The sequence below is a fragment of the Ascaphus truei genome, chromosome 5, assembly GCF_040206685.1.
Source record: "Ascaphus truei isolate aAscTru1 chromosome 5, aAscTru1.hap1, whole genome shotgun sequence".
Lineage (NCBI taxonomy): Eukaryota > Metazoa > Chordata > Amphibia > Anura > Ascaphidae > Ascaphus > Ascaphus truei.
This window is the reverse complement of record NC_134487.1, coordinates 79,718,332-79,739,876: the sequence shown is the minus strand read 5'-3', so window position 1 is coordinate 79,739,876 and position 21,545 is coordinate 79,718,332. Positions and strand designations below refer to the sequence as shown.

Below are 21,545 nucleotides of genomic sequence, written 5' to 3'. Positions count from 1 at the left end.
GTCATGCGGACCAATGGGATGTCGCAAGGAATAACGTCACGGCTTCCTATTGGCCCACAGGACATTTAAGCCACCATTGCAAGAATCCAAACTAGCCAAGCCGGAACTGCTAGCGGCACCCCCTTCCGAGATGAGTATCTATCTCGGAAAGCATGGGATTCCCGCATCTGAAATCAACGCTGTTCAGCTTGTGAGTCCTCCTGTGTCAAACGTTTTTTTTTTTTTTTTTACATGTTGCTTGCGGTTACATGTTTAGTGGCACCTAGCCTCTTTCATGGGCAAAGTTCCATCCCAATTCTGGTGCAGTCACAAGGGAACGGATATCGGTGAAAAAACACTAGTTTCGTAAGCAGAATTTGTGCCCTAGCTATAAAGAATCATAATTCAGGTGGAATTTTTCATATAATATAGAAAGCCTTGCACTTGCCAACAATTGATTGGACACCACAGCTACGGCTAAATGCCTCCAAGAGATTGGGGCCTGTTGGCAGGACCAGGCTTCGGGATGTTTGAGGCAGGTAGCAGGATTAGTGGTGTCCAGTAGGTTTAAAAAAAAAAAAGGCCAGTTATACTCAGAACCTCCCAGCCACACCCAAGGATTAGGACACATGCTTATAATTAACTTTGCATTTGTAATCCTACCTTGAAGTTTTAATTATAGTATCTGTTCCTATGTCTATTTATTCTTTCTCTTCTCTCTTCCCCCACACCCCCCCCCCCCCCCCCAACACCAAAAGTTTAGTTCTCTGATTTAAGTAAGGGTTGGGGTGGTGCTTGAAAGTTTTGAGTTGCATTTTGGAATGCGTGTTCGGTTGGATCAAGGCATTGTTCGGGCCAAAATCTATCACAAGAATTTTTTTTTTTAAATGATTTTAAAAAAAAATCACTGGTTAATGTTTAAACTGGAAATGTTGCAAAATATATTCCCTATCTTCCTCTCCTTTCTTAAACCTGAATCAAAACCAAGAGCTTCAGCAAAACGTAAACATCTGTGACCTGAGCCCATCCTTGGATATCACTTCAAGATTCTTTAAAATCATCGCAGTGCAATGGCCTACTGCAGGCTAAGCAAATCTATTCCGATTTCCAGTAAGACTGGTTCCTGCATGCAGAGGGAAGGAAGATGGCCTGTGTTATGGGATGCATGAAAATCAGATGATACACCCTCTCTCTCTCCCTGCAGCATTCCTTCCATGGTGAGTTGTTTAAACCCTCATGAAGCTCATTCAACAATTTTGTAATCTATCCCTATCTTGACCTAATGAGTGGGGGTGGTGTTAGCCTGGCCACGGATTGTCTTGTAACTTGAGGCTAATGGTAGTTATGTTCTGCTTGGAAATGAACAGCAAGGATAACACTCTAGTATAAATACCAGCAAATGGTGTGAGAAACCTCTAAACCCACTCCCCACATTTTCCCCCAGGAGAGGGCAAATGGGCATTTAGGGACTTATTTACTTGAAGTCTTCATACTGGATTAACCCATGGCTCACCAGTGCTGATCAGACTTCTTTTTTCGCAATATTTTCATTTGTAACAAAGGTTACTGGTAAAATATTACCACACTGTTTTTATCCAGGGAAGCTCAATTGGTGACTGACGTGTTAAAATGCTTCCGTCCTTTTGCCAGACATGTATGTAATGCAATCTGTGCCTTAAATTATTCTTTTAATCACACATTTCAGTTGTTTGAATTGTTGGCAAGAATGACCATTGCATCCGTTTTTGGTAATGTTTGTCCACCCCTCCCCCCCCCCAGACTATTGTACATTTCTACTGCATTTTGTATTCAGTGAATAGCTCACACGCCCTGTCCCCTGGCAGGTTCCTCTTCAAAGTGCTTTGGACATGAGAGCAGACAATAATAACGACTGTGGAAGAGGAGGGACTAAGAGGGAGAGGAGCTTTAAATGGGGGGGAAGCCATGTTGAATTGGATTTGTGCACATCTGAGAGCGATCAGGTTCAGTACAGGTCTGCAGGTGGCATCGGGAGCAGAGAGCGACCGTTTCAGACGTGGACGAGAGATGGTGCCGCCGGAGGGGAGTTAGAAAACTAATAAAGGTGCGCTCAAAACGAATGGTGCCACTTTCATAATGGTTAAGCAAAGTATTGCACAAAATGTGAAAAGATGCAGCTGGTAGGATTGATGGCTCAAAACATCATAAAATGACAAAGATAAAGAAGAAAATGCCAGCGCAAAATTTCACACTAATTTTAGCAAAACATATAAAAATAATATATATGTTCTACTAAAATTTGATTATGTGAAATTTTGCGCTGGTATTTTCTTTATCTATGCCGCCGGATGGGAACCTCAACGGCTATCGTAAGCCAACCTACCGAGGATTCAGTGACTTCTACGCCACTGACCCTCACCCACGCAGCATTATTGGGGGTTGTGTAGTAACCTGTGTGTAGTGAACCTCATCTGAGGTTCACAAGGTACCAGAGTAAGTAAAGTATAAGTAAACCACACATCTGTATTCTTCCTGCTGTCTGACGGGTGGCCCAGTAAATTATTTACAGGAACTCTGACATTGCCCATAGTAATTAGTCTGGGAGCTAACAGTAGAGGTTACATCTGAATATACATTTTGGACCTGAATTTAGGTTCCTGAGATGGTACGGGGTTGTTTCTATTTGATTGCAGCTGTATTTAAATTGGATGGTGTGGTGGGCAGGGGGAGTGGAGTGACTGTTGCAGAGCAGATGTCAACCTTAATGTCTAGTGTTGTGCTGTTCCTTTAAATCCCAACAGGATGGCAGGCTAATCGCCAACAAAACATCTTCAAGGGCTGGCAGACATGTTAAAAGCAGAAACTCCTCCACCATGATGTAGCTGTAACATGTCCTTACCTTCTGGTTGTGGTTTTTTTTTTTTTTTTTTTTTTTCAGTAAAGAATTGCACACCCTCCTCCAGCCGTCCCACACCCTCCTCCTCCAGCATTCCCACACCCTCCAAGGAGAAATAAACCTCTCAAATATAGACTTAAAAAGCACAGCAGAAATTGTTAGGAAACATGGTTCTTAAAGTGATTTTTGTAGTATGTCGGATGTGCAACAGCAAACAAAGCTGTAACAAGGTGATTGTAATGTCTTTAGCTTAAATCCTCAGGAGGCTGTGGCCTTTTCATTTGGTGAGCAAAACCAATTAATTTCAGATCTGGCAAATCCTGAGCTCACCCCCTGACCTTCTCTGATGCACTATGTCTGCGAGGAAATTCTACTGGGGATATTTGATGGACATCTACAGTGTCTTCCTATGAACGCTGTGGTTTCTTAATTAGATGGCCAGACATGACTTGGTTACACTGAATCTGTGATTCCCTGTAACAGCTGCACAGCCTTTAGCCATTTGATAATAGCCTAAAATTACCATCCCACTGAAGGAATGCAGGCTTCATAGTTACACTAACATTAAGAAAACATTCTAGCATGAGACCATGTTCAGTTTTATAACGCTTAACAAATGGCATGCAAGTAATTGAAACCGGTTATCTCTTCTGTTCCAGCAGTCAATATTTTAGAAACTATTCGCTCCATGCAGCTTTGTTTGACTAGCGCAAGGATAACTATGGCCTTTAAATGGCTTCTAAAATGTCTTTGGCTATACTGTTCAATTTATAATCTAAATGGCATAGAAAGATGGCAACAGCCTCGATATGTAATTGAAAATGAACTTTCTCCAGGCTGTACATATTTATATCCGATTTCAAAGGTCTTATTACTATGAATGGTAGCCTTGTTAGATCGTATTTGCCTAAAGAAATGTATTTGATCTTTGCGTGTGGGGGCAGGGAACCTTTCCACTACCTACCATTCCATGTTTTCTAGAGTTTGTTTGTAAAAACTTTGCACATATCATTATACGATGAGCATGCAAGACTGGACTCAAAATAATTCATTAAACTAAGTCATGACAGTTGGGGGAAGCAGATGTCTCCTCTCATGAGTTAATGTTTTTATTTATTCTGTCAATTTTTAGGGTACCCAGCATACTCGCCAATTGCTAGTCTGATTTTTGTGGTGTGATAACCCTTCTCAAAACTTAGTGATTATCCTGCACAGTGTCTAAACCTGTGTGATTTTGGCCAGGGTTCTTAGGAACTCTTGGGTTCCCCGGGCACCCCTAAAGGGTCCCCTGCAATTTTCTGGTCATTTGAAAATTGTATCAAATGCAGAAAATTTACAATGCATCTGATCTGATCACAGGCGCGTTTATTAGAGATGGTTGGGTTTCCTTAACCAAAAAAATGTTGGAAACCACTGGTCTAAACCTAGATTGAATTGTAAAAGCTGGCTTGGCCTATCCAAAGGATCTGAAACTAGGTAGCATGCTGTGCTCAGCAAAGTGAATAAAACTGATGTCTGTATTCATACTCCTAGAATAAAAATGTATTTGTATTTTCCTATGTACTTTGATTGCCATGGCAAACCTTTATGTATAAACTTAGACCTGCACAGTCGACTGTTTTTCTATTGCCATGTTGGTGCAGGAATCTGTTTATCTACTTTAGAAGGGTTTTCAACATATGCCAAAGACGTTCATACTTTCAACAAAACATTCTCTTCTCTCCCCCCCACCCCCCCTTTATGGAAGAGGACAATTTTATATTCATGTCAATTTAAAACCTAAAGTGAGTGTTTTGATTTTAATATAAATTTAATATGGTATAATGCTGGATTCATTTTATTTTTAGCAGTAGTTTTAAACTCTACATTCCTGAGCTATTGATTTCCAATGTGGAATAATTAATCTTTTGAGTTGAAACATTTAAGAAGAAAATGTAAGCAAATGTACCCTGTTTATTTATCCATCTACGGTCCAGGGTGAGGTCACAGCAAAGTAGTCAGCATGAGGTAGTCTTTGGGGGCCACATTTAATTACATACTTCAACTGAGGATAATAAATTACAGCTTTCTACATTAGTGACCTTTAAGTATGTTAGCTTTTTTTTTCTTTCTTTCTTCCATGGCTGCTCCACACTGCAATCCATTTCCCTGAACAGTCATGGCTGAGAGCACAAGGATGATGCCAGAGAAGCAGTCAATGTATTGCTTCACAATTTTTTTTTCTTTTCTTGCTGTTCTTAAATTGATGGGGTTACAGTGGACTTTCAAACAGAGCTGCAGACAGATTTCCAGGGGCCAAGGATTACTGTCGACCGGGGCCAAAATATGTAAATGCATGTATGTACGTACACACGCCTTTGGGGTGGTCTGTTGCCCCGGCTCTCCCCAGCTGCTGCCGGCCTCCCTCCACTGCGGGAACCAGCCGCTCTGGTGTGCATCAGAAGCTGGGCCCATCCGACACTCACGCTCAGCTTCTGGGGGGGAGAGAGGCCGGCCTTGCAGAGGGGCGCACAGCAGCTGGGGCCCGGCAGCCGGATGCAGAAGCTGGTCCGTCAGTTTACAATGTAAAGAAATGAAAAGAACTGCATGACAAACCTGATTGTCACCAGGTGGCGCTTTGTAGCCATGTGCATTGTTTACTACCATTTGGCATGTTGGGAGGACCTTGGAATCTTGTTCCACTTGACAACATAAAGGCATCTTAAAATATGAATGTAAAAAATCCATAGAACACCATCGTAACTTGCTTCACTCGTCTTTCAAAAGTTGACCCTAAAAGAAAAACTTTCAATGCTGCAGAATACAATGCACAATTATTTATTTTTCCCCAGGGCAGTGTCATAATTTAGTGGGGTAAGAATGTTGCAGTGAACTGACTTTCCTGGAGGCCATATTTCAAGGTCCTGAAATGATTATACATCAATATTTCTGAATGTACAACTGTTGGGAAATTGCTCAACTTAACTCCCTCACCCCCCTCTCTTCCCCCACCCCCACCCCCCAATTCCTGCTCCAGAGCAATCGGAACTGTTCATGAATCACCCACACCAGATGTAGAGGATACAATTCCTGAAGATGTATGAAGGTGGGCAGGCTCTCTCAGACAGCCAATAGAAAGTTGCAACGTCATTGGTAGATAACATTGTGACTTCCTATTCGTGACCCTGTATTTCTTTTTAAACTGTCCACACACACCACATCTAGAGACCAGTTTCCTGAGAAGTCAGGGTATCATGGATCAGCTCTGAGGGACCCCCTATTTAAAGTTAAAAATAAAAAATTTGAGGGGAGGGGGACAGAGAAGGAGGGACTGGGGTGGTTGTGCTTTTGATGGAGGGTGTCAGGACGAGCCAGATTCAGTGGCTGTTATTAACAAAATTCTACTAGTTGGCCAATGACCATTAACTAAAGTTAATGACTTTTGCAATTTGGTGAGGAAGGGTTCAATATTGGGTAGCCACCTTAAATGGGAAGATTAAGAGTTTATATCCTATTTCCATAACCAGATTCCTACTTCATCCCTTGAGGGGTTGATGGTATAATGGGCAACCAATAAAGTTGACATACACTTACTAATTCATACCACCTCTGTTGCTTTGTGTTTATAATGTAAGATCTGCTCAATGATGAGGGCGGGCAGTTTATGCTGTGTGCTCCGGGAGACTGGGTATAACTGACACTACTAAGGAAACTATAATGAGATTTTAAGGGATCGGCTGAGACTTTGCTTTAAGGGTGGTTGTACAAAAACCAACTTCTTTTCCATTTCTCAAATGTTTTCTATAAAAATGCTCTTGACTTATTACTGCAAGATTTCACAATGCATTCTTAAAGTGAAATTTTAAACAGGATTAGTTGCTATGATGGGTGACGTGTCACGACATTCTTACAGGGTTTAGCCTTAAACTGTCAAGTAATGCATGTAACCATTCGTTTGGAGAAGTGAGAACCATTGTTTGCATCCAAAAGTGGGATTAGGATAGTATCTTTTACAATATAGCACTTGCCAGACAGCAAAGCTGGTAATCTAATTCCTGAAATTTACATTTTAAATGTCCCAAATAGAGGAATCACATTTATGATCCTGTTTAAAACCACTTCACTAAAACGTGTGTAGTGTGCTATATAGACACCATTGTGTCTAGAGACCACAGTTTCCAAATAAGTCTGATTTTAGTAAAGTGCACCCTAGGTTTCAAACTTCACAGCTTAGCAAACTATTCTGTCCTAACAGGCCAGTCTCCCCTTACTGATAGGCATTCAAAGCATGTTGTTTTGATAAAGTATAACACTTAACTCACTTCCCTTACATAATCTTTACAGGGTCGTAACGTTTTCTGCTGCTTTTCACAGCCTTATCTTGTCTGGCATGAAGACATGCTTCAGTGCTATGGACTTGGCATTTAAAATGTTGCGAGGAGCATGAAAAGTAGAAAAATTGGCACTGGTGAAAAATGTTATTACCCGGAAGTAGTACATTGTTACCTCGTTTTCGTGTATGTACTGGGCAGCGTTATGATCATACATGGTTACATTAAATGAACAGGCTATTCATTCAATTATGTAAAACTTTTGTTTAATTTTTGCAGAAGCTTGAGTGTGGGGGTTTCAAGGCATGCAATAATGTTATGAAAAATATGAATGAGGTGATTATTGACGCCACACCAATGCCTACTCCTTAATGCACCTTCCTGAATCCTTAATTTTTCCAATTGTTAAACATATTCCATGATCAAAACATTGTGTATAGTGCTATTAGATATGTAACCTAGGGGGAGATGCTCCTGACAAGAATGTACATTAAAATATACATGCTACATGCAATTGAATTGATTAAACTTTTTTTTTTTTAAACCCCTATTAGACTCAAATAATTCATAACCTCCTTTACCAGTAGGACAACGTTCATTTTTGTCTCTTGCTATATTTGTTAATTTTGTTGGTCCAATGAAAAGGTATAACTGGTACCTACCAGAAACTAGGCGCAACAAGATTTCTCATATACACAATTTGTGTACAGAGTTTTCATACCCTCGTCTCCCTCCTGTTTTTGTAGCAGCTCAGATTTGTAGATTTCGGCTTGTTACCTTCATTTATAAACCTGAAATTCTGTGCTGCATGGTTGCCACAGGCCCTGCCCCGCTGCAGACACCTGTCTGTCCCACGCTGGCTGCTCACGCACGTGCCGGGCCTCCTTTTTTTTTTTTTTTTTTTAATTAACTGGCCCGGGACGCCAACACCGGCAGTCGTCTCCCCTGTAGGCGGCCCTGCTGAGTACAATACGCGATGATGAGAAAAATAACAGCCTAAATTAATCCCCCAGGAAACTCGCCTAGAGTACTGTATATGTTAGGTTGGGTTGTGCTCTGAGGGTAGAGAAATAGGCAGCGGTAACTAGTGCTGCTATATCAAAGTGGAGTTGTTATCCAGAGAGATGTGATGGTAACCTTTTTGACCTTTGAGAGAAAATCGATGGAATCTCCTGAACTCCGAAAATTATTAAGAATAAACAACTGGGCAATGGAATTGCCTTTTAATCTACTGCAGATTTGATATTTGTAGCAGCCCTGCATTAACTGAAGCATTTTCTAGAGATTTATGGTCTGGCGAAGAGAATTCACCTTTGCTATTTAAGTGATGTTCTCTATATACACCATAACTATCACACATTTCTTGAGCTAGTATTGTAATACAGGAATAGTGTACAAGCATGCCGGATTTGCTCAATTCCACATTTTGCTTCTTCACCATCCTGGAGTTTAGTTTTTTTTGAAGGAAGCTGGCATTTTCTACCATGGATGGAAACTGAAGCGCTGTCGCACTTATCTGACCTTCAGTGCTCCGCGCTTGGTTCCCTGTTATTGCTTTTGTCTTCCTCTGAATTAACCAACAATATTTGTAATTCTTTGTGGCTGGAAATCCAACTGCAGCTTTAGACCAGGTTAATTAGGGCAAGATTAGGCATGGCGCAATTGGGAACTAGACACTCTCTTGCACTTTTTTTTTTTTTCTCCAGCCTACTCGACTTTCTCTGGGCTTGTATAGCTATTTCACCAGGACATGTAAAGGTGCCATTACACTCGGCACTGCAGTATATTAATGACTGCATTATTTTTAATTGGTTAAAACATATTGTTTAAGGAAAAGCCACTGTTTAATTTTCTTTTTACGTATGTATGTACATATTTGCTCTACACCAGTTGTAAGGACAAATGTATACACTTTTCCTTCCTCATTGGTAGCTAAAGGGAGCAAGATGTGAAAGCAGCAATTTAGGACATCCCTTAACTTCAGATTACTAGTATAGCAGCACGTCCATCATAATCGTTCACAAACGAAGAAGAAAAAAATCACAAACTTGGTCCTATATGTGACTGCACCTTTGAAGTAAAACTGTGAGCACATGGGAGACTCTTGTTGCAAGAAACCAAAGCATCTGTCATCCAGTTTTCCTTCTACCCTGCAGCTGTAAAGGATCTGTAACTGGGCACCTTTTCACTGTTAAATCCTCTGATACCATTATCCTTTTAATCTACCTCCACATGAGTAGATCCAGGCCCCTGGGGAAGATGGAAACAGGCAGGTTTCAAAAAGGAAGACTTGACAGTCATCAGAAACCCTCGCTCGACAGGCTAAATATACTTATAAGATTGGAAAAAAGAAAATGCTTTTTCTCGAGAGCAAAATGTTACATTACGTTTTTGTATATCTCTCATTTTTATAACCCCATGAACTCTGTGCAGAACACAGATCCGTAAGCACATAGGCTGGGAAGATATTTGTGCAGTTGATCAAGAATAATATGCAGGGATCATTCTCGCAGGGGGAGCTCTGCAAGAAAATGTCCTTCATTCACAGATAATTCAAAGGGAAATGTAAGTTCAACAGAACAAGATGGGTCAGTCAGAGCATTATCTGCCTAGTCTCAAAGTAGATTCGTAAGCGACCCCCACCGCACCAGCAATTATCTGAGTTTTGGATTATATCTCAAGGGTGAGGAATAGTTTAAAATCGTATTAAAGTTTCAGCAGATGCTAACTGTTACATGGAAGTATGGGTGTATAAAGAAAATTTTATTTATTTATTTATAAAATATTTTACCAGGAAGTAATACATTGAGAGTTACCTCTCGTTTTCAAGTATGTCCTGGGCACAGAGTAAAACAAATAATACATGGTTACAAATACAGTTACATAAATGAACAAGGTATACATTATATACAAGACATTGCGTGCACAGTTAAAGAAAATATATATTATGAGCTTATGAAACAGTTACAGACCAGATTAAAGTGTGAGACAGCCTTAGATTTGAAAGAACTTGAAGATTTGAAATACTTGAGCTATATTGCGTATTACGCCGGCAAGTGGACCTCTGTGGCAGTAATTTTGTCGTGTGGTGTGTGTGTTTTTTTTTTTTTATTATTATTTTTTTTTAATTGTTTTTTTTTTTTTTAAACACATTTGACGCCTTACATTTTTATACTATGGAGAAGTTAGACGTTAGAAGTATGTTCTGTATTGTAACATTTTTATTTTCGCGCATAGGGGATTTATTCTCATTAAAACTAAATGGGCATTTTTTCACCGTAGGATATCACCTGAACAAAGCAGAAACCAACTTTAATACCACCAATTCCCAACATAAAGTGTGTGTCCCTTTCCCTGTGTCTAAGGGAACGATGTGTCTTGGGTACCAGTCTGGCGTACAAGAGGCCTGACCCTCCACCACTGGGAGCCTGGGTGAAAGCATTCTTTGGTACACAGTGCCTCCACCTGTGAGGGATTCTGGTGCAGCAGGATATCACCTCGTTGGAACAATACAGGCAGTAAATAAAGGCGCGGCGCGCGCGCACAAACACACACACACACACACACACATACACACTGGTATAATCAACTATATTTACTGAAACATAACCATAAACCCACAAGGCCCCACATGCAGTACTCACAATATATACACCCCGGTGAGATTCCCCCAAAATACTGAGGTGCCCTGGGCACCTAACCATCCGGTGTCCGCAGAGCCAAGCCTACCCAAAGTGCGTGGAGTAGCGCTACCCACTGTGTATGTGGCTGTTGATGCACATGGTATCTGTCCTGGTCTATGGCCAGACCAGGTCAAAATTTAGAGGGTTGATCCGTCGGAACACAGAGTGATCCCACGATGCGGGTCACTACGAAACTGCTGCTCCTTGTGTGTCTGATCCGCCCCTGAGGGAGTTCTCGCTGGAGGATGTCTCTGTTAATCTCTCTGCCTGCCGAGGATACCAGAGCCCTATTGGCAATCGGCCCCCACGTGGTGAGCAGCTGCTGGGACATGTAGTCCCGTGGTCTCCTATGCGGAACATGTGTAATGGCCAGCGCACTTTGTACTCGCTGCTCATGTGTATCTCCTGCATTGCGCATGCGCGAACACACGGTGGCCGCCCCACCTGAGCAGCTCCCCAGTCGTGCGGGGCTCTGGTACTTGGCCGCCAGCTCCCCCGCACCTAAGGTAGGGAAAAAATGGGGGCTTGGCTATATATATATCTTTCACTTATCAAGAATAAAGCGAACTAACATAATGACACTGAGCGCTCAAAAACAATACCAATAACCCATTAACATTAAACTAAAAACAATATGTTCTTGCCAACAGTTGTGGGATTTTCTATAAGACTTAATATACAAATAACATAACTGAAAGTTTTTTTTTATATATATATATATATATATATATATATATATATATATATATATATATATATATATATATATATATATATATATATATATATATATATATATATATATATATATATATATATATATATATATATATATATATATATATATATATATATATATATATATATATATATATATATATATATATATATATATATATATAGTAAATGAGCCGCTACTTCTAAGTAGGTAAATATTTACAGTTTAAGGAAGAGGAGATTGGTTCATGTTTCCTCACAGAGAGCTAACAAAAGACCTGCATTTAAACAAAAGATGTCTATTTATCTGTGACCCCTGACATCTGCTAACAGTCCTGATTGTTGGTATCACTGGAAACTTGCTGATATGGCCAGTTCAAAGAGGGATATTTATTCAATGTACTCAAACTTTTCTCTGGGGGGAAAATGTCCCTGGCACAACTGGCAGATTAGAAGCCTGCATGCAGTGCCGGCATCTATTTAAGTCCTTTAAATGTATTGTCTTGATGTAGGTGATAACTACAAACTGAAATTACTGTTCTCAACCATGTAATAAGTAGAACATTGAAGAAGACTTCAGAGGTTTGCAATAACTACTAGCACTATATTCCCTTTTTGAAGATGGTGCATGCAGCGGATCAAAACAGCATTTTTATATTAATGAATGCTGTTGAATATTACAAAAGTTTTTTTTTTTTAATTTTTTTGTCTAACGTGCATCCTTCTTTAGTCTATTCCTTTGTCTGTCCCACAAATAATTACAACTTGGCTTTATCATTAAGCAGATGTTTTCTATTCTGAATAAAAGTAAATGATTGCAATTAACCAGATGCTGAACCATGGGTTAGGCCTTTCAGTGTCAACTCTGCAGGAGCTTTTGCAAGGCTACAATGGGTGCTGCTATATACTGCTCTCCTTTAAAAAAACAAAAAACAATAATATATCTATATCCGATTTTTGCAATGTTGGTTTTATCAAATTTCCTCTTAATATACATAACTTTTTAAAAAGACCATTTGTGCCGTCAGACTTCTTCATTTTAAATCTGTAAATGTTACACATTGTTGACCACACCACAAAGTCTGTTTGTGATTTTTAAACCTAAAAGTGAAGTTGACATTGCTTAGGAAGCAGAAACAAATGAGACGAGAAGAATCCTTTGTAAAATTACGGTATATACAAATCAGATGTTTAATGTTAGAAAGATTGCAAGACTCTCTAGCTTCCAAAGTTCTAATATAAACCATCATGTTGAACATAACAATGGTTTAATATGAACATGGCAACATGGTCACTTTAAAAAAAAATAAAAAATAAAAAAATCTGTTAAGTCGGTGTCGGCTTTAAAGTTTATTTATTTATTTTTTTGCTTTTTCACTCGGGTGTAGGTGGGTGACTTCCAGAACACCACGTTACTGCTGTCATCCTCAAATTACCATGTACAGTCTAATTCATACAGATCTTTCTGACATTTATAGTCCCTCCATTAAATGTGTGAGTGTTCAAATTCTACATATAGGTGATAGACTTCTTCATTCTACAAGGGGTTGTACTGGGCTCAGAGCTCAAATGTTTATTTTGACTTCTTGCTTTGTCAACATTTATTTATTTTTGGCGCAAATCACTCAGTTTCTTTCTAACCTGTGAATTTTTCCCATCCTTTTAATTGGAATCCCAGTTTTTACTTTTTGGTTGGTCTCAATTTTGCAATTTTCTAACCCAATGTTGACCTTCAGTGTATAATTTCATATACGTTAGTTTACAAAAAGTTGTGGAGGAAATATGGACATCTGCTATCTCAGCGGTGCGCAAACTGTGGGGCGCGCCCCCTTGGGGGGGCGCAAGATTATGTAGGGGGTTCGCGGGCTGCTTGCAGGGAAACCTGGGGGCGGGCAGAGCTGTGCACGGGCGGCCAGAAGCTCCGTGCAGAGGCTGCTTCTGTGTCTGTGTCTTGCAGAGGGGACGGGGCTTCTCTCTGCACACAGACAGCCCCTCCTTCTCTTCCTGTCTGCTTCCCGCACCAGTTTTCAGCAGCATGGGGAGTTGGGGGATCGGAGCATGTCGCCCCCCCAGGTGAAATTGTGTGTGGGGGGGTGGGGGGGATTGAGTGTGTGTGTAGGGGGATTGATTGTGTGTGTGTGGTGATTGATTGATTGAGAGAGAGTGTGTGTTGTAATGTAGTGGTGCGCAAACTGGGGGGGCAATGAGGCGCAAGATTATTTAGGGGGGAGCAGGCGGCGTGCGACGAAAACTGGGTGTGCGGGCCGGCAGACGCTGTCCGCGAGGGACGGCCAAGAAGATGTGCACGGGCGGGCAGCCGAAGATGTGTGCGGGTGGCTGAACAGGATAGTGCAAGTGGCGGCAACGTGATAGTGTGTGAGCGCACGCGCAGGGGCTTCGGAGGTACAGGGAGGAGCACGCCCAAGCACGGTGAAGTCAAACTCCCTCCTTCGGTATGGAAACAAAAAGAAAACAGCGCACAACGCCAAATAGTGAAGCAAGTACTGATATATTATAATAATAAAAAGGTAATAAATCTGCGTACATCAAGTTGATAAAATATGTGCATTTAGTGTATACTACACTGGTTTACCACTCCGCAGCTGTAAACAGGAAGGTTCTGGTATATGACTTTCTCTGTAGGAGCCTCCGTGGTGGTTCTGGAGCATGGAAACCTTCCTCCACTCCTCTCTGGCAGAACGTCACTCTCAAGGGGGTTCCCTTTAAGCAGCCTGGCTTCACTGTAGGTTCAGATGCTCAGTGGGACCGCTCCTCATCCGGCAATGTGCCGCCTTTGGGGGGATTTCCCCTAGAATATACCGTCTCTCCTGTGATAATTAACTGCGCGTCACGGCCACTTAGATGCAAAAGCAGTCCTGAGCCGTTGGAATGGCTCTGCAAACAGTTCCGCTATGCGGATGCCAGACCGCAGCTAGCAGGGGCTCACTCAGCGTGCCACGATGCCGCTCCGTCACGTGATGTAACGTGATGACGTCACAGTCTCCACAGCAGTGGAGATGACGATAGGGGGGAGGGATTAAAGTTCCTATGAGTCTCTCAATAGCTCAAACAGCTTGATTTGCACAAAAGCAGCATAAAAAATGCTAATAGCAGTGCGGATCCAGGGAATGTAAATCAGCAAATATGACATAGATTAATAACATCCAACGCGTTTCGTAGATCTAACTACTTTTGCCCTGAAGATCTATATTATAGATTATTATATATCAGTACTTGCTTCACTATTTGGCGTTGTGCGCTGAGTGTGTGGGGTGCTGAGCCACCCCTAATGTTTATAGCAGCAGACGCCTTTATCAACCACACGGTTATGATATAATTTTATTATCTTATCACATATTCACTGTGGTATTGTGGTTTATTTCAATATTTTATGGTTTAGTCACTGCACTGTATCCATATATATGTAATAGTTAGATAGTAGCGCACAGTTTATTTTTGTTTTTTCCCTCCTTCGGTGTCTGCCCTGCAATAGCGCTGTTCCTGCTCTCCTCTGTTGGCAACCTGCTTCGCTGCGATCCTCTGCAAGTGAGAGGGTAGGCTGCCATTAATCATACTATGAATGTACAGAAATAATGTAAACAAACTGTGAAAACACAACATTGAAAACGGGAAAAAATAAATAATACTGTAGGTAGGAGTTTGGATGACAATGGGGATAGCAAGACAAAAGCATGGAGGGGAACGAAGAAAAAAAAAGGGGGGGGGGAGAGGGAAGGGAGGTAGCAAAGAGGTGGATGAATGCCCCCCCAAAGGATTGCCTTTGTGCATATACGCTCTCCCAAGCTTGGCACTTGGGGAGACAAACAAAATTGACTTTGATTTGCGCTCAGCGGCAGTCAATACACACACAGACACACACAGCGCCGATCCACGCTTGCAAAATTATGCAGGACACCCTGTGCTCATGCTTGGAGAGTTGGTGATGTCACCGCTCTCAGCGGCAGCGTGGACACAGCCTAATTTTGCAAGCGCGAGCTGTTGAAATATGTAAGTATTTAAACATACAGTATTTGGATTTAAGTTGTATACCGTTTAATAAAGGTTTTTTTTTTTTTCATGTGATTTTGATTACATCAGGTAGGGGGGGGCCCGAGAAATATTATGGATGAAAGGGGGGGCTCGGCATAAAAAGTTTGCTCACCCCTGTGCTATCTAATGAGAACCAGGGACTGTTTTGTGTTTTGTTTAAGGAAGCGGTCATTTAGAAACGTGTCTGAATTTTATATATAAAGGAGTAGGAATTCTCAGCTTCTTATCGGTTGTCCTTTGTGTAGATTTGTTCTATACTTTATAATGTTCATTTAAAATATATTTGCGGAACATGTATGGAAGAATTTGGGACTTTGGCTTAAAGTTGAGAACTGGCCAACCTTTTGGGTACTTGAATTTCATGAACTATTGAAATTTGTATGCCTATTGTGTTCTTAACAAAGCTTTTAATGATAATTCAACAATACAGCAAAAACAGATTTAACAAGATTTTATATTCTATAAGGCCGAGGCCCCGCTGCCTCAGTCAGCGCGCCCGCACTGCATGCAGGTGGCGCGTTGAGAGGCAATTGACCGCTACCTGCAGTCTGTAGGGAGCTGGAGGGCATGGTTTGAGCAGAGGGCTGCAGCGGGGGGTCTCCCGGGCTGCAAGACGGAGCCCCCACACATGCACTCTGTGCTGTCGTCTCCCCCCACCCCCGCCCTGGTCGGTCCGTCCATTTGTCCGTCCCCCCCACAATATATATATATATATATATATATATATATATATATATTACAGTGTTCGACAAACCTATACATTTGTACGCCCCGGGCGAGTGGTTTTAACATCGTGGCGAGCTCCTATTGGCCCAGGCATCACACGTTTGGTACTAGGTGGCGAGTAGATTTTTTTGTGATATTTCTGTATATCTGTATATCTAGATATATCTATATCTTCTCTCCCCCCCCCCCCCCCAACCTTTTTGTAGTTGGGGGAAGCTCTGACACTCCAGCCCCCGGTGCTGATAGGCTCACCAGCGCACCACATGACGCGTCACCGCTCGAGATCGCACTCCTCTTGCATCCCCTGGCGGCTGACGCGTCACAGCGCGTAGTTAGCCTCGCCGGAAGGAGGCAGCGGGGACAGGCAGGCAGGAGGTAAGGGGCTGGTGACCTGCGCGCAGCGGGTCCTCAGCCTAACATTGGGTGTCTGGCTCTAGTTGTCGCTGCCTACCTAGGTCTCTTTGTGAAATGTCCCTTTTTTTGTGTAAATTTTTAAATGGCAAAACAATGAATAAAGGTTTCTTGGATTATTGAAAACTGTCCATTGTGATTTTCCCAGAACTGCAATTTACTGAATGCAAAATCTGTTCTAAATGGGAAACGGCGCACACAATGCCATTGGTCACCAAGAATGTTGGCCTGATTTTGTTTGGTGTTTACTGAAGAAGGTAAGGACAAATCTAGTTGTTGAGATCAAACCTCTTAGTAGGATTTGTCTACTCTGAGATTTCTAATTCAAATAACACCATAGAATACAACGTTATTCAATATCCATTGACACATTTGTAAGCCTTGATTTACTGTCTATGCTAACAATGTGTTGCAGATAACTTATAGTGTACACCTATTGGCTTCATAAAGTGTGTTTGTGTGTGTCACAAGAAAATATAGGCAGCATGTTTTTATACATGATCCATAACAACATACAAAAGCACATTTGAAAGATTCTGGGTGTCACAGAATTCAATATACAGCATGCTTTTTGTTGGGAAATAATGAGGTTTGTTATGCTTAGACTTATTTTTATTGGTGGCTACCATACAGAAGAAACTCTCCGACTACCAACAAGCCTCTTATTGATCTGGTCATGCTGGTGTGATATTGCATAGTGAACCACCTTTTAGTGGTGACTTTGCAAAACAATGGCTCCATAGAATCTGAACAGACCAGAGGCTGCCTGAGATTTAATAAAAAGATTAATGGGTCTATTTCAATCTCTAAAAGTCCCACCTTTTGACCTATAGCATAATCTTAAAATGTATAAACTTTGGTATTTGATTTATGTATTTCACTATGCAGTGTACTGTATGCATTTCATGGTCTAATATTTGTTTAATGAACTGTAACAAGTTATGTATTGACTTCACCATGTATTATATCAATTTCACCAAGTGGTGTATGCCTTTCATTAGAAGTATGCATTAAAATTTGTTAAGTCGTGTATTCACAGCCTGGATGAATTATGTCAGTAATGGCCCATAACAGTATAGTCTGAGCTTCATTATTTTGAAGTAGCAGTTTTGCCAGGTAATCAGTAGAGGGCGCTACGCTACAAATACCAATTGTTCCAACTTGGCTGCATTACTAAAGTAGAAATATCTGCCATAAACCAGTATGGGGGACAAACAAGGGAACGTCTTGAATTAGAAAGATTGCTTCAGTTCAGCAGGAAAAAGTTATGATTTGTAAATGAACAATGAGATGCAGTTTTTGTTCCACTTTTCAATTACACATTTTATGAGATGCTTTGCAGTTCATATGCTGGCAAGCTCTGACCTGGTGGCCATTTTTCCAAGATACAAACGATACAAGCAGTTCCTTTCATATGCTAAAAAAAAATTGTGTTTTGTTTTTGTTTTGTTTCCTTTACTACAAGTAATTTTGCGTGTGCAATTACAACCTTTTTTTGTTTACACAAATATTGCTAGTGTGTTCATGCCTGGATATACTTTGTGTATAACCCATGCCATGGTATCAATCTCTATCATACAACTTTAATTCCTCATCACATCACTTTCATTTTGATGACAAGGCTAAAGAACATGACCTTCCTGCTACCAAAGCGCAATTTTCAATGGATTAAATATGGGGGCTGTCTATCATTCATTAAATTGGTAAACTAATCTGGGCATGGTTTCACATGCTTAAGGTATTCCCTTTTATGTAGTGCCACTATGCCAGTGGAGAGAGCGAGAGGGCAAGCTTGGGTCTCTGCAGCATGTGTAAACCTAAGCAGGTGCTAACTTCCAGTCAAATATTACCTTTTAAAGGCATATTGTGTACTAGTACCTCACTCACCGCTCCACTTCTGCTGCTTCACTACGCATATCCTCTAGAATTAAATTTAAAACCCTAGTAATGACTTGCAAAGGTCTCAATGACATTGCCCCCCTTACATTTCCGGCCTCGTCCACAAAATACATCCCTAAACACCCACGACATTGCCTTTCCCCCTACCTTATTTACTTCCACTCACTCCCACCTGCAAGACTTCTCCCATCCTTCCCCCATCTCTCTGGAATTCCCTACCACGTACCACCACTCTCCCCCAGCTTTCAGCTGTGTGAAAACTCACCTTTTTCATAGAAGCCTACACGCCATACCATGAACATCCTACTGCCCTTCCCCAACCAACCCCATCGGGACAGCTGTGTTGCTGGACCAATCTTCACCCTATGTAATATTTCACAACCCCCCAACCTTAATGGCTTCAGCTGTCAGACTGGCCTATATTATAACCTGAGCCACACCACCTACAATAAGAAGCCAACTTTACTATCTTGTTTCAACATTGTATCTCATTCCCTCTAGATTGTAAGGTCTCGTGAGCAGGGCCCTCAGTACCTCTTTTGTATCTGTTTATGCAAGTTTGTCCTCACCTGTAACTGTTAATTTTTTGTGTAATATACATAACTTTGTACCATGCTGCGGAATATGTTGGCGCTTCTCAAATAATCTGATTACAATATTTTCAAACGAATTGCTGCATTCCCTGCTCTAATCATTTGGAACCATTTGACCTCGGGGAAAACTCAGGTTAACAGTGAAATTGGTTGAGGTTTACATTATTCCCATACCCCCCCCCCCCCCATCCCCCAAGGTATGTAAGGATAGGTGTTTGGTGTTCCGCTACTCCAAAAGGGTTAATCCATGGGCCAGCAAATGAAAATGATTGATTACATTATGCAAGTGCAGTTACCCTCCCTTAAACTTTATTTTAGACTTGATATTTATTTTTAATTCTTTTATTCTAGGCTTTTGTAAAGTATTCTTATCAATAGTCAACGTGGTGTTTATTTATGTAGTTTGAACACTGTAGAAAATTGCAGCCATTGTAGAAATACTGAAACGAACATTAGAAAGGAGGCCAGCAAAACCCTTCATTTTATTTATTTATTTATTATAAATTTGGTAGAACAGATTTGCACTAGTAAGTCACCTGGGGGCTAATTTTAATAAATAAAGTGGCCATTTTTGGTAGAAAAAGGCCTGAATTGCTGCTTTTGGTCTTTATTGAATTAGCTCTTAATGAGCACCCTGTTACAATTTTACTTTACAAGCTCTCTGCAAAAATCATGTAACGTTCCAAAGGGGCAAACTTTTTTTTTTTTACTGGATAATTAAAGCTGTTGTAAATATTTTCCTGTGGAACATTTAATTACAAATAAAAGTGGAGGCAAAGTATCCACCTTTTGAAGACTAAGAACTGTTAACTTTTACTAGACATTTATTTGGGAGCAATTTCGGTAAATGGTTTCCATGTGCATTTTAACAGTTTATTTTAAATGGCTCTTAGGATCTTATAGTTGGGTGTAGAAGCCCTGTTTGCACCAACGTGTGCAAGTCCGAATAAATTGTAAGACCTTCTCACGTGTTTAATAGAATATTTAAATTGAGACACTAAAGGGTATGTATGCTGTATGTACTATACGTTCTATAGCTTCACACGTGTGGTGTGTAGAATGTATAGGCTGCTCAGAATTGTTGTTAATGTGCATAATAAGGGCACCGTCCCAACGATTTTGAAATACATTTTTAAAAAAGCTTACGGCCCTCAAGGTCTTTTACCTGTTTGTTGTGCATGGGATGATGACATGACAGCAAGTTGAATAGCTCGTATGGTGGTTATTCATGAAGCAACAGCAAACTGTGCTATCAGGACTCGTAACTTTGCCCACACCAAGTATTAGAGCACTTGGACTGGTATAACATTACATCATTGCTATAGGTTCTGAAATCGCTGTAACAAGGTTTGCCCTTTTTGTCATTGCTCAGAACTTCAAATATGTAGCGTATGAAGCCCCTGGGGAAGTAAAGGACCACTGTTCAGGAGGAGTGGCTCAGTGAGTAAAGACACTGACTGGCACTGAGATTGCTGCAGGGGAACCTGGTTCAATTCCTGGTGTCGGCTCCTTGTGACCTTGGCCAAGTCACTTTATCTCCCTGTGCCTCAGGCACCAAAAACATAGATTCTAAGCTCTACAGGGCAGGGACCTGTGCCTGCAAAATGTCTCTGTAAAGCGCTGCTTACAATTAGCAGCGCTATACAAGAACATGCTATTATTATTATTATTATTATTATTAATAGCACGTGCAAGGATTTACATTTTACTTTAGGTGTATGTGTGTGTCGGGAGATACAAAGTGTCTGTCCAGGAAGTTAAAATGACGCTCTCACGAGCCCATTGCAGTCCAAAGGAAAAAAATGATAACCACAGAAATGATGAATAAGAATCTTGGTTTTAACTCTAGAAAATCTTCTGCTCTTTAGAGGGGGAAAAGGACATGCTTGAGGGGGTGAACATGCTTCAAAACCAGTGGATTGGAATTTTCTTTCAAGATTGCATCCAGGAAATTAAATATGGCCAGGTTATCAGATCATGGAGCTTAATCTAGTCAAAGGGATTTGGTTTGATTTCACAATAGACAAAATGGTTTACAAGAATAGGGACAGAAAGATATAGCTGCCCAGAGGGCTCTTATCCAGTTTTTGTTATAATATTTGGTTTTCCTTGTTTTAATAGATTAATTTTGTGTTCAAACCAAAATCCTTCTATCTTGTTAGATTGTATCTAAACCAGTTTGTTGCTAGAGGGACATTGAATCATGGTTTGTTTTTCCATAAAGGTAAAGATGGTGATGACACAGCCTTCACCTTCTTTTTGCATTATTGGCTCCCTTGAGATCAGGTTAATCCGACATATG

At 40.9% G+C, this 21,545-nt stretch overlaps 1 protein-coding gene across 2 annotated transcripts in view; it reads left to right on the top strand.

Annotated features, from left to right (window-relative positions):
* The window catches only part of PRICKLE1 (prickle planar cell polarity protein 1), a 62,127-nt gene that overhangs the window by 10,361 nt on the left and 30,221 nt on the right, over window positions 1-21,545 (top strand). The window contains exon 2 of one of the 2 annotated variants that reach the window (XM_075600086.1): window positions 968-1,196. The exons of the other annotated variant lie outside the window; for it this stretch is intronic. The gene's annotated coding sequence lies outside the window, so the exon portion shown is untranslated. The remainder of the gene's footprint in view (window positions 1-967; window positions 1,197-21,545) is intronic. 2 annotated transcript variants of the gene reach the window in all.